Raw genomic sequence first — 12,763 nt, 5'->3', positions numbered from 1 at the left:
GTAACCAAGAGCTCAGTTCTCAGCTTATTCCTTTCCTCTTGCAATTTACTATAACCTGCAAGGAGACCTAAAGCTGCATTTTCCACATTTAGTTTGGAAATTTCCTCAGCTAAATATCCAAGCTCATCATTTTCAAATCTGTCTTCCATCTGACACCAGAACTCAGTTTTGTCAAATTCTCTGCCACTTTAGTGACACAGTCATCATTTCTGTCTTAGAACTCATCAGAAGTACATTTAGCATCCATATTTCTACCAACAGTCTCCACAAAGCAATCTAGGTCTTTTCAATCAAGCATCTTACAATTCTTCCAGAATCTTCCCCTTATCCATTTATAAAGCCATTCTAGCATTTTTTTGGTATTTACATCTTGCAGAACCCCACTTCTTGGTAACAAAATCTGTTTCAGTTTGCTAAAGCTACTTGAAAGCAAGATACCCAAAATGAGTTGACTGTTACAATGGGGATTTATTAATTTACAATTCTTAGACCATGAAAATATCCCAATTAAGGCATCAATAGGATGATACCTGGACTCTGAAGAAAGGCTGCCAGCATCTGGGACACATCTGTCAACATGGGAAGGCATCCAGGTAGTGTGCTGGTTTGAAAGTTTTGTGTATCCCCAGAAAAGCAGCGTTCTTTAATGTTGATTCAATAGCATAAGGTGGAAACCCATTTGATCATATTATCTCCACAAAGACATGGGGATTTGGCATCCCAGCTTTGGGCATGACCTTGTGATTAGATTACCTCCAGGAAGATGTGTCGCGTCCAATTGCAGGTGTGGCCTTTTGCTTAGATGAAGATGTGACTCTGCCCATTCAAGGTGGGTCTTGACAAGTTTATCAGAGTCCTTTAAAAGGGTAAACATTTTGAAGAAAACTTAGATGCCTGGAGTGCCAACAGAGCTAAGCCTAGGCAGATGCTTGGAAAACAAGTTAGGTCAGAGCTGACAGAGCCAACACAAGACCCACATGTTTGAAGATAAAGGGCCTAGCAGACATCACCATGTGCCTTCCAATGAGATGTTAAGCAAGCCCAAACCAAGCATTATGTCCGAGAGGAGCTAAGTGAAGGCCCACAGATGCCAAGTGAGGAAACTACATAAGAAATAGAGCCTGAAAGCAATGGACCCAGGAGCAAGCAACCACCAAATGCCAGCCACATGCCTCCCCAGCTGACAGAGGTTCTAGATGGGATCAGCCTCTTTTGAATGAAGGCAACGTCTTGTTAGTGTCTTAGTTTGGAAATTTTCTTAAATTATAAGTAAACTTATAACTTATTAAATTCTCTTTTTAAAAGCCATTCCATTTCTGGTATATTGCTTTCCAAGCAAACTAATATAGCTGACATCTGCTGGTCCTTTGTGCCCAAGTTTCCCTGCTTTCTGCTTCTGGTTCCCTCAGTTTCCCTGGTCTTCTCTTAGCTTTCTAGGACTCTTCTTCACTTAAGTTTCTTTGGGCATTTTCTTTTATCCTCTCAAAAAGGACTCCAGTGAGGGGATTTAAAACCCACCTTGAATAGACTGTGTCACATGTCAATTGAACCAAAAGGTCTCACCCATAATAGGTCTGCACCCAGAGGGAAGGATTCAAAGAACATGACCTTTACTGGGGTATATAAACAGCTTCAAACACACTACCTAATTAATGAGTTGCATAATAAAGCTCTGAGATCCAAAGAGTTAATTTCCTGTGAATATATTTTGGGCCTGTTGACACAGAGAAAACAAAAATTAATTACTTGTTCTGATCATTCTGGACTTCCATATTTCTCTATAGGAAGGTCAGCTCCTTATGCAGATACGATAATATCCAAAATGTAAAACAGAAGGAATTTGAGACAGGTTTTGAGACAATGAATAAATATACAGAGTGAAGAGAAATAAAATTTACCCTTTCATGATTACAATATGTATGTTTATAAAGTATCAGGCTCATTTTGGGGGAAAATATTTTTATATAGCAACATCTTAATTCTTTCCATGCCCCAGAAAACAGTTTCTGGTCCTGTGCTGTGCAAAGAAAGTGTTCTAGTTTGCAAGCTGCCAGAATGCAATATACCAAAAATGTAATGGCTTTTAAAAGGGGGGAATTTATTAAGCTACAAGTTTACAGTTCTAAAGCCATGAAAATGTCCAAATGAAGGCACCAAGAAGAGGTTACCTTCAGCCCACAAAGGCTGATAAAGTTCAAGGTTTCTCTATCAGCTGGAAAGGTTAATAGCAAAGTCTGCTAGCTTTCTCTCCTGACTTCTTGTTTCACGAAGGTTTCAGGAAGCTCCCCCAAGGGCATTTTCATTCTTCAACTCCAAAGGTCTCTGGCTTCATGGGCTCTGTAGCTTTTTCCAAAATGGTTCCCTTTTAAAGGGCTCCATTAGGCATCCCCACCTTGAATGGGTGGAGATACTTCTCCATGGAGACAATCAAAAAGCTCCCACCCAGCAATACTGAATGAGGATTAAAGAACTCGGCTTTTTGGGGGCATACAACAGATTCAAACCAGCACAACTAGTTTCACACAAACTTCAAGATTATAATCTAACTGTGGTAACCATCTCTTTTACTTCAAAAGAGCTAAACATCCTTTTATCTATACTAACCAGTACACTGAAATTTTCCCTATGAGGGTTTCAACAAAATTAGAGTTAGATTAATATCACTTTCAAGAACAAGAAAGGATATGGAAGACTACAGTTTGGTCTGTGTGACACACAAAAGATAGGATCCCTCCAACACGACAGGCCCAAGAACGTAATGCTTGAAGCACTGGATGTAGGACACGGTGATGCATTAGGACTATAACAAAGGAAAGTGCAGTTACAGAATGGGAAGTTGCAGCCAAACCTGGCTTTTAATTGTACCCAGATCCCAAACAGATCTTAGGCCCTCCTCACTGACAAGGCCAGTGCACAGTTCCAGAACAGTGTCAAGAGGGCCAAGTTGTTGAAACTAGTCAGAGAACACTACTACTCCGTGATTTGTAAATATACATATTGCTAGTGTCAAAGCAATCAAGCAGCCTGCATTTTGGAACATCGCAAACATTATTTACATACTAAGCAATAATGAGAGTTCTTGTCTGGAGCAAATGACACAAAATTAGGTAATGACATTCTAACTTTAAAGCAGCACAAAATGGCTTCTTCCACATAATAAAAACAAGTTTTGCACTAATGTTTCTCAGAAGCCAATTATGTCTCCAGCTTTAGCCTCAGTTTAGCAGGTTTTTATAAACTATACCTTTTATATGTCAGAGTCAAGGTAAAAAGAAAGTGGGAGCAAGATACCCTCATCCATAGTTCCTGGAACAGAAAATACTTTAAAAACCAGTGGGCATATGCACATTCACGCCACTGGGTTGACATTATGAGTCTGTGCTGATTGGAAGGGAAGGATTTTTGGATTCTCAGCTATTCAGATGGTCTGCACATTGATCAGTTCTACTGGAGGGTTTCTAAAGCACAAAGTTTAAACTCAATAAATCTGAACAGAACTAATCCAAGACCCTTACTAATCAGACTGTCAAATGCAAAGACAAAAAGAGAATTCTAAAAGCAGCAAGAGAAAAGCAATCCAATACATGAGAGTGAAGCCTGATGAACCTAAGCGCGGATTTCTTATTAGAAACAATGGAGGCGAGAAGGCAGTGTATGATACATTTAAGATACTGTGAGAAAAAAAACTGCCAGCCAAGACTTCTGTATCTGGCAAAACTGTCCTTCAAAAATGAGGGAGACTTTAAAATACTCACAGATAAACAAACTCAGAGTCTGTTAACAAGAGACCTGCTCCATAAGATATACTGAAAGGAGTGCTACAAGCTGATAGGAAAACAAAGGAGAGAGAGGTTTGGAGGAGAGTGTAGAAATGAAGAAAATCAATATGGGTAACTAAAAGAGTAAAAAGAGAACAAAAAATAAGATATGACATAAAATGCACAGGATAAAATGGTTGAAGTACTGCCTTTACAGTAATAACTTGAACGTTAATGGATTAAACTCCCCAATCAAAATACATAACTATTCTCAAGCATGCAACAACATGGTTGAACTTTGAGGACATTATGTTAAGTGAAATTAAGTCAAACACAAAAGGACAAATTCTAAAATGTATACTGACTTTGACCTAAGACATTGCTTAATCCTGTTTTATCCTTATCGCCAAGTAAGTTATATAGGTATAATATGTATTGACAGAAAACAGTTAATGAGTTTTATAAAATTATTGGAAGATGAAAAAAACAGACTAGTGGACTGGATAAAACAACATGATCCATCTATATGTTTCTTACAACAGACTCACTTAACTTTTATTTGTGAAGGTTGTAAAAGTTATATCCTTATACAGCCTTTATACAGGCTTCAAGAATCAAGATTATCATATCTTTAATCAGAGTTTTTTCAGTTTTTGTTTTTATTTTTTAATTTGCTGTATGGACTTATGCTGACTTTCAGAGCTGGAGAACTAAATCTGAGTCTGAGGTGTCACACAGATATTTAAAATTCCAGGGAATTACTAGGTTGTACAAAGAGCAAAAGCATTTCAGAATTTAAAGATGACATTTAAAGCTTACAATTTAAGATCTAATTTCTTTTTTTAAATGAAGCTACTTTCAGAAATAAAAACATTAGACATTCACTTCGTGGAGCCTGCCCATGAAGAAAAAAAATAGAACAAAAACTAAAACAACATTAGACAGTTGCAAACTGTCTAATACCATAGCAAAGGTTTTGTTGTTTCATTTTTACACAATTATCAGAGTTGTTAATTAGCACACCATAAAAAATAATATATACATTTGTTATGCCTCTCTTTTAAAGTCTGTCCTTCTTAAAATGTAGCTCTATAATAGATTACATACACTTTTTTGGGGGCGTGGTGCATGGTTCAGGAATCAAACCCAGGTCTCCCACATGAAAGGCAAGCATTCTACCACTGAATCACCTGTGCACCCCAGACTACATATACTTTTAAAGTAATATTAGAGGAAAACAGGGCAATTGACAATTTGCCTGTTTCTATGATCTGTCACTTTTTAAGAATAATTAAAACTATGACTAACAACACCATACCATTCCTTAACATTATACAGATTAGTATCAGTGTACAACAGAGATAGTGAGAACATTGAACAGACTCACTTTAGACCCAAGAATAAATATAGGTTAAAAATGAAAGGTTGGAAAAACACATTCAATGCAAGCAGTAAACAAAAAAATCTGGGGTAGCTAAATTAATATTTGACAAAATAGATTTTGAATGAAAAAGTTTAAAAGAAACAAAGAAGGTCACAATATACTAATAAAAGGGGCAAACCAACAAGGAGAAAGAACAATCATAAATATATATGCACATTGCCAGGGTGCCCAAAAATACATGAGGAAAACATTGGTAATTCTGAAGGGAGAAAAAGACATCTCTACAATAATAATTGGAGACTTCAATACACCACTCTCATCAATGGACAGGAAATCTAGAAAAAAGGATCAATAAGGAAATAGATTAAAATAATATGATAAGTGAATAAGACTTAACAGACAGTTATAGAATATTGACCCCAAAACAGCAAGATGCACACTCTTCTCAAGTGTTCATGGATCTTACTTCAGGATAGTCCATATGTGGGGTCACAAAACAAGTCTCAATAAATTTTACAAAGATTGAAATTATACAAAGTACATTCTCTGATCATAATGGAATGAAGCTGGAAATCAATAATAGGCAGAAGCCTGGAAAATATGCAAATTCATGTGGGCTAAACAAGTGGGCTAAGGAAAAAAAACTAAACGAGAAATCAGTAAATATTTTGAGACAACTGAAAATGAGGACGCAACCTATCAAAACTTACTGGATGCAGGGTGGGCCATGGTGGCTCAGCAGGCAGAGTTCTTGCCTGCCATGCCAGAGACCTGGGTTCGATTCCCAGTGCTTGCCCATGCAAAATAATAATAGTAATAATAATAATAATAATTTACTGGATGCAGCAAAGGCAAAATGGAGACAGAAATTTGTTGCTCTAACTGCCCATATTAAAAAAGAAGAGCTAAAATCAAAGACTTAACTGCACACCTGGAGGAACAAGTAAAAGAACAGTAAACTAAACTCAATGTGAACAGAAAGAAGGAAATAACAATTAGAGAGGAAATAAATGAAACTGAGAACATAAAAACAACAGAGAGAATCAACAAAATCAGAAGGCTCTTTAAGAAAAACTGTCCTTCACAAATGAGGGGGAGATTAAAATATTTTCAGACGATCACTGAGAGAATTTGTGGCTAAGAGACCAGCTCTACAAGAAATACTAAAGGGAGCACTACGGGCAGATAGGAAATGGCAAGAGAAAGCGGTCTGGAGAACAGTGTAGAAATGAAGACTATCAGTAAATGTAAAAAGAAAAAAAAATAGATATGACATATAAAATCCAAAAGACAAAATGGCAGAAGAATGTACTGCCTTTACAATAATAACATAAAATGTTAAGGGATTAAACTCCCCAATCAAAAGACACAGACTGGCAGAATGGATTTAAAAACAGGACCCACCTATATGCTGTCTACAGGAGACTCACTGTAGACCCAAGGACAAAAATAGGTTGAACAATCATAAATATATATGCACATTGCCAGGGTGCCCAAAAATATATGAGGAAAACACTGGTAATTCTGAAGGGAGAAAAAGACATCTCTACAATAATAATTGGAGACTTCAATACACCACTCTCATCAATGGACAGGAAATCTAGAAAAAAGGATCAATAAGGAAATAGATTTAAATAATATGATAAGTGAATAAGACTTAACAGACAGTTATAGAATATTGACCCCAAAACAGCAAGATGCACACTCTGCACAATTTATTAGTAAATAGTGACCTTCTTTGTTTCTTTTAAACTTTTTCATTCAAAATCTATTTTGTCAAATATTAATTTAGCTACCCCAGATTTTTTTGTTTACTGCTTGCATTGAATGTGTTTTTCCAACCTTTCATTTTTAACCTATATTTATTCTTGGGTCTAAAGTGAGTCTGTTCAATGTTCTCACTATCTCTGTTGTACACTGATACTAATCTGTATAATGTTAAGGAATGGTATGGTGTTGTTAGTCATAGTTTTAATTATTCTTAAAAAGTGACAGATCATAGAAACAGGCAAATTGTCAATTGCCCTGTTTTCCTCTAATATTACTTTAAAAGTATACGTAGTCTGGGGTGCACAGGTGGTTCAGTGATAGAATGCTCGCCTTTCATGTGGGAGACCTGGGTTTGAAAGTGAAAGGTTAGGAAAAGATATTTCATGCAAACAATCAGAAAAGAACAGCAGTAGCTATATTAATATGACAAATTAGACTTCAAATATAAAACAATTAAAAGAGACAAAGAAGGACACTATGTAGTAACAAAAGGAACAATTCAACAAGAAGACATAACAATCATAAAAATTTATGCACCAAGCCAGAGTGCTCCAAAATACATGAGGCAAACACTGACAGCCCTGAACGGAGAAGTAGACCCCTCTACCATAATAATTGGAGACTTCAATTCCTCACTCTCATCAACGGATAGAACATCTAGACAGAGGATCAGTAAGGGATCAGAGATTTTAAATAATATGATAAATGGAGCATACCATACCTCCTCATGGGTCACACGTCATACCCCGCAATTAAAGTCCTGTTGGGACTTTAGTCTAGTTACGGATCTTGAAGAAAAGAGGGGTGGTGGTGGTGGGTCATGAAAGAATTAGAAGTGTCTTTCAAGGCTATTACTGCAGGGCATTCAGTTGTAGTTTTCATTTGGTTAAACAGGATTAGTCCCTCCAAACAGAGTAATGAGGGCTATTTCCCCAGGGAAGGTGGTTACAAGGTTAACAAGCACTGAAGGGTTAATCTTGTTAGGTGGAGGTTAAATGGCAGACTCCTCTGGGGAGACTGGAGGCCAGGCAGGCTGGAGGTCCTGAAGCTCTTTCCTCAGGGCAGTCCATGCCAGGTCTGTCCAGCAAAGGTTCAGCAGATTCCAGGGATCCCATCTTCCCATTGCCATCATTATCAAGCCATATATCACCATCCTACATTTCAAGATTCCACTCTTTTCCACTCAAGCCTTTACTTTAAGAGCAGTTACCCTGCCAGGTTGAGATTTTAGTTTATGAGGTAAACCTGCTATACATACAATAAGGCTTTGTGTCTAGTTTTCTAAGATTTCAAGTCTATAACCTCAGGAAATAAGATTTTCTTTCAGGGCACACATGGGAACTTTAACATCATTTATATGGCACTTGAGATGCACATTTGAAACCTTCAGCTCATCCCTTTTCCTCATAACTGTACCCTTCATAAGCGTATCTAACAACAACCAACCAACATCATTACACCTCTTAATTCCACAAAACTCCGTAAAGGTGTCAAAAACATTACCATCCAGAGGCTTGCCACATATAAGAGTACAATTAGCAGAATCTAATGGTGATATTTAGAGTATCTCTTTTGCCAACTTACCCCATAGACTGTCAGTGCCCATCTTGACTATTGATAACAGAACATTGCCTCTGAGTCTAGTCAAAGTAGAAAACCAATTGTAAAAACCCATTTTTAAGATTCTGTTTCTCAAGAATCACTCCTGGAACCAAGCTGTATTAGTCATGGTTCTCTAGAGAAACAGAACCAACAGCAGAGATCTGTAAATATGAGATTTATAAAAGTGTCTCAGGCAATTGTGGGAATGGAAGAGTCAAAATCCACTGGGCAGGCTGTGAAGCTGGCAACTCCGATAAAGGGTCTGGACAAACTCTACAGAAGAGGCTCGCTGGTTGAAGAAGCAGTGAAATAGTCTCTCTTCTTCCTTAAAAGCCTTCAACTGATTCAATGATCTTGTGGGACACATGCCTTAGTTTATTTGCAGATGTAATCAATCACAGACGAAATCAACTGACTGATGATTTAATCAACCAGTCATGAAATATCCTTGAAGCAATGATCAAGCCAGTGCTTGCCTGACCAGACAACTGGCCATAATCACTTGGCCAAGCTGACACCAGAACTTAACCATCACACTACTTGACTCATTCTATGACACCAACATCACCCTAATACCAAAGCCAGAAAAAGATACTACAAGAAAAGGAAACTTCAGACCAGCCTCTCTAATGAATATAGACACAAAAATCCTCAACAAAATACCTTCAAATTGAATCCAGCTACACACTAAAGGAATTATATACTATGATCGAGTGGGTTTTATCCCAGGTATACAAGGGACATTTGTATTAGTTAGGACTCTTTAGAGAAACAGAATAAGCAGGAGATATCTGTAGATATGAAATTTATAAAAGTGGGAATGTAGAACCCAAGGTCTGTAGGCCAGGCTGCAAGCTGGTAAATCCGATGAAGTTCCTCAACAAACTCTCAGGAGAGGCTGGCTGGACAACTGTGGGAATGGAAGACTCCAACGTCTATAGGGAAGGCTGTGAAGCAGGCAACTCTAATGAAGAGTCTGGATGAATTGCACAGGAGAGGTTCGCCGGCTGAAGCAGGAAGAGTGACTGTCTCTTCTGAATCTTCCTTAAAAGCCTTCGGGTGATTAGATTAAGTGTCATTCATTGCAGGAGACACTTCCCTTAGCGGATTAAAATGCAATTGGCTGTGGATACAGTCAACATGATCATGATTTAAGTTTTAAAATGTCCTCATAGCAACAGACAGGCCAGCATTTGCCCAACCAGACCACCAGGTACCACCACCTGGCCAAATTGACACATGACAAGGTTCAACACAAGAAAATCAATTAATGTAACATATCACATTAACAAATCAAAAGGGAAAAACCAAGGATCATCTCAGTTGATGTTGGAAAAGGACATTTGACAGAATCACCCTTTCTTGATAAAAACACTTGGAAAGATAGGAACTGAAGCAAACTTCCTCAACTTGATAAGGGTCATATATAAAAAATCCACAGCTTACATCATACTCAATGAGAAAAGACTAAAAGCCTTTCCTCTATGATCTGAAACAAGACAAGAATGTCCACTGTCACCACTGATATTCAACATTGTGCTGAGAGTTCTAGGTAGAGCAATTAGGCAACAAAAAGAAAAGATATCCATATTGGTAAGGTAGAGGTAAAACTTTCACTCTTTGCAGATGACAGGATCCTGTAATTAGAAAATCCTGACAAAAACCACAAAGCTACCTGAGCTAGTAAACAAGTTCAGCAAATTGGCAGGATACAGAATCAACAAGCAAAAATCAATGATGCTTCTATACAGTAATAATAAACTATCCAAGGTGGTAATCAAGAATCAAACTCCATTTACAAAAGCAACTAAAAGAAACAAATATCTAAGAATAAAACCCAAGGTTGTAAACGATCTGCACGCAGAAAACTACAAAACAATGCTAAAAAAAAATCAAGTACAATAAATAAATGGAAATACATTCCATGTTCTTCAATTAGAAAGCTGAACGTCATTAAGATGTCAATTCTACCCAAACTAATTTACAGATTCAACACAATACCAATCAAATTTCAAACAACTTACTTTGCAGATACAGAAAAACCAATAATCAAATTTATTTGGAAGGGCAAGCTAAAAACATCTTGAGAAAGAAAAATGAAGTTGGAGGTTGCATGCTTCCTAATTTTAAAGCATATTAAAAAGTGTCAGTGGTCAAAACAGCATGTTATAGGCCTAAGGATAGATAAACAGGCTGATGGAATTGAATAAAAGTTCAGAAAAAGACCATCTCATCTACAGCCAACTGATTCATAATTAGGTGGCTGAGTCCACCCAACTGGGACAGAACAGCCTCTTCAACAAATGGTGCTGGGAGAATCGTATATCCATACCCAAAAGAATGAAAGAGAATACATATCTCATACATTATACAGAAATTAACTCAACATATATCAAAGACCTAAAACATTGGAGCTAGGACCATAAAATGCTTAGAAAGAAACATTTTAAGGATTCTGTGGTGCCTGAAACCTGCCCCAGGTGTGGCACTGACCCTGGAGTCCAACTTGGCCCTCACGAATGATGTCAGCTTCACCAAGGGCTGCTACCTCAGCCAGGAGCTAACTGCCCGCACCCACCACATGGGCATCATCTGTAAACATCTCTTCCCTGTGCAGCTCTAGGGCCCACTCCCCACAGCTGGCGTAGCAACAGGCACTGCTATCCTATTGCATTGGGGAAGGCTGCTGGAAAACTCAGGGCAGGTGAGGGTGATGCAGAGCTGGCCCTGCTGCAGTGAGAGAGGATCAGGGGACCCCTGCACATCCAAACCTCTGAAGACAGACAGGTGACCGTGACTGCTTCTGTGTGTATCTGACTGGTGGTTAAAGGCCACCAAGTGATTCTGGCTATCCTGTCCCCTCCCTCACATTGGCCTGGGGTGCCGGGCTCTTCTGTGTTCTGGCCATGTGCTCTACAGCTGGCATCTGGTAAACCTGGGGTGAGGTGCTCAGCTGCAGGTCTCCCAGGATGCTCCCCTGCTGCAGTCATGCCTTAGAGAGCCTGAAGTGGGTGACCTTCTGGGGCCACAGGCCCAGTGTGCTGGTGTGCTGCCTTGGGGCCCGGACACCCAGCTCCCAGCCACTGAGTGTAACCTTTCCTCCTTTCTGGCTCTGGGCATGGGAAAAGGACCCCATGTGGGATTGGAGAGGAGAATGTGAACCCACCATGCCTGTGGATGTGCTGGTCTGGCCCTGGCTTTCTCCAGAGCCAAGACAGGCTCATACACAAGGTCCACTGGAGTTCTAGGGCACGGTAGGTGCTTTTGTGCAGTGAGCTGGTGCAGCAAGGAACTGGACTCCACGTTTGGAAATTAGCCTTGGTGGGATGGTGGGCTGTGGGGCACTAAGGTTGGGGCAGGACCTGAGGGGGTGAGATTGCATCCATGCAGCTGGAATGCTGGCTCTGCCCCTCTGCCTGACAAAGAGAGTTGAGTGTGAACAAACACCCCATCCATATGCACATGCACACCCATACTGCATGCACACACACAGAGGCTACTTCACATATATGCACTCCACAGGCGTATACACACATGTACCACACCACAAGTTACACACAGACACCTCATACACAGGTCTGTGGACACATGCCATATGCACACCCACATGTTACATGGATATGCATGCACATACACACATCACACACACAGACACTGTACATGAGCTGGTCTGTTCTCTCCTGAGTGTGGCCCTAAATGCATTTGCCCAGACTTTTGCTTCCAGGAGCACTGACTCTAGGGTATTTCCCATATGTTACTCTATGCTGATCCCCACAATTTGCACCCAGTGATGCCTCTTGCAGTGAGAACACCATACTTGCCCCTGGCCTCTGCCACCCTGGCCCCTTCTGCCCTGCACTCTGTGACCAGCGCCGAAGGCACACGGGGGCAAGTGTGTCTGCCCAGGGTCAAGAAAGGCTGCTGCAGTCTTGGCACTGAGAAGCTTCTTCTTATGACTCTGGACTGAGTGACTTGTTTGCTGTTTTTCAAAGTGTAACAATGAGAGAACTGATACCTGCGGTCAAGGGATATGGATTGTTTTCTCCTCCACCGACTTATATCATCCTGTTGCAATGTGAAATTCCTGGTAATAGGTTGTCTCAGCCAAGACATCTAGAGTGACTATTTAAGAGTGATCTGCAAGCCCCCCCCCCTCAACACACACACACACACAAAAGATTTTGTGGTAGGAGGTGGTTTCCTGGACCTTACACCCAAAGCACATTCATGGAAAGAAGAGACAGAAAAC

The 12,763-nt window shown here is 39.6% G+C and overlaps 1 protein-coding gene across 1 annotated transcript in view; it reads right to left on the bottom strand.

Annotated features, from left to right (window-relative positions):
* Window positions 1-12,763, bottom strand: part of LOC143647067 (uncharacterized) — an 89,980-nt gene that overhangs the window by 75,435 nt on the left and 1,782 nt on the right.

The sequence above is a fragment of the Tamandua tetradactyla genome, chromosome 9 (genome assembly GCF_023851605.1).
Source record: "Tamandua tetradactyla isolate mTamTet1 chromosome 9, mTamTet1.pri, whole genome shotgun sequence".
NCBI lineage: Eukaryota > Metazoa > Chordata > Mammalia > Pilosa > Myrmecophagidae > Tamandua > Tamandua tetradactyla.
This window is presented reverse-complemented; position numbering and strand designations above follow the sequence as displayed.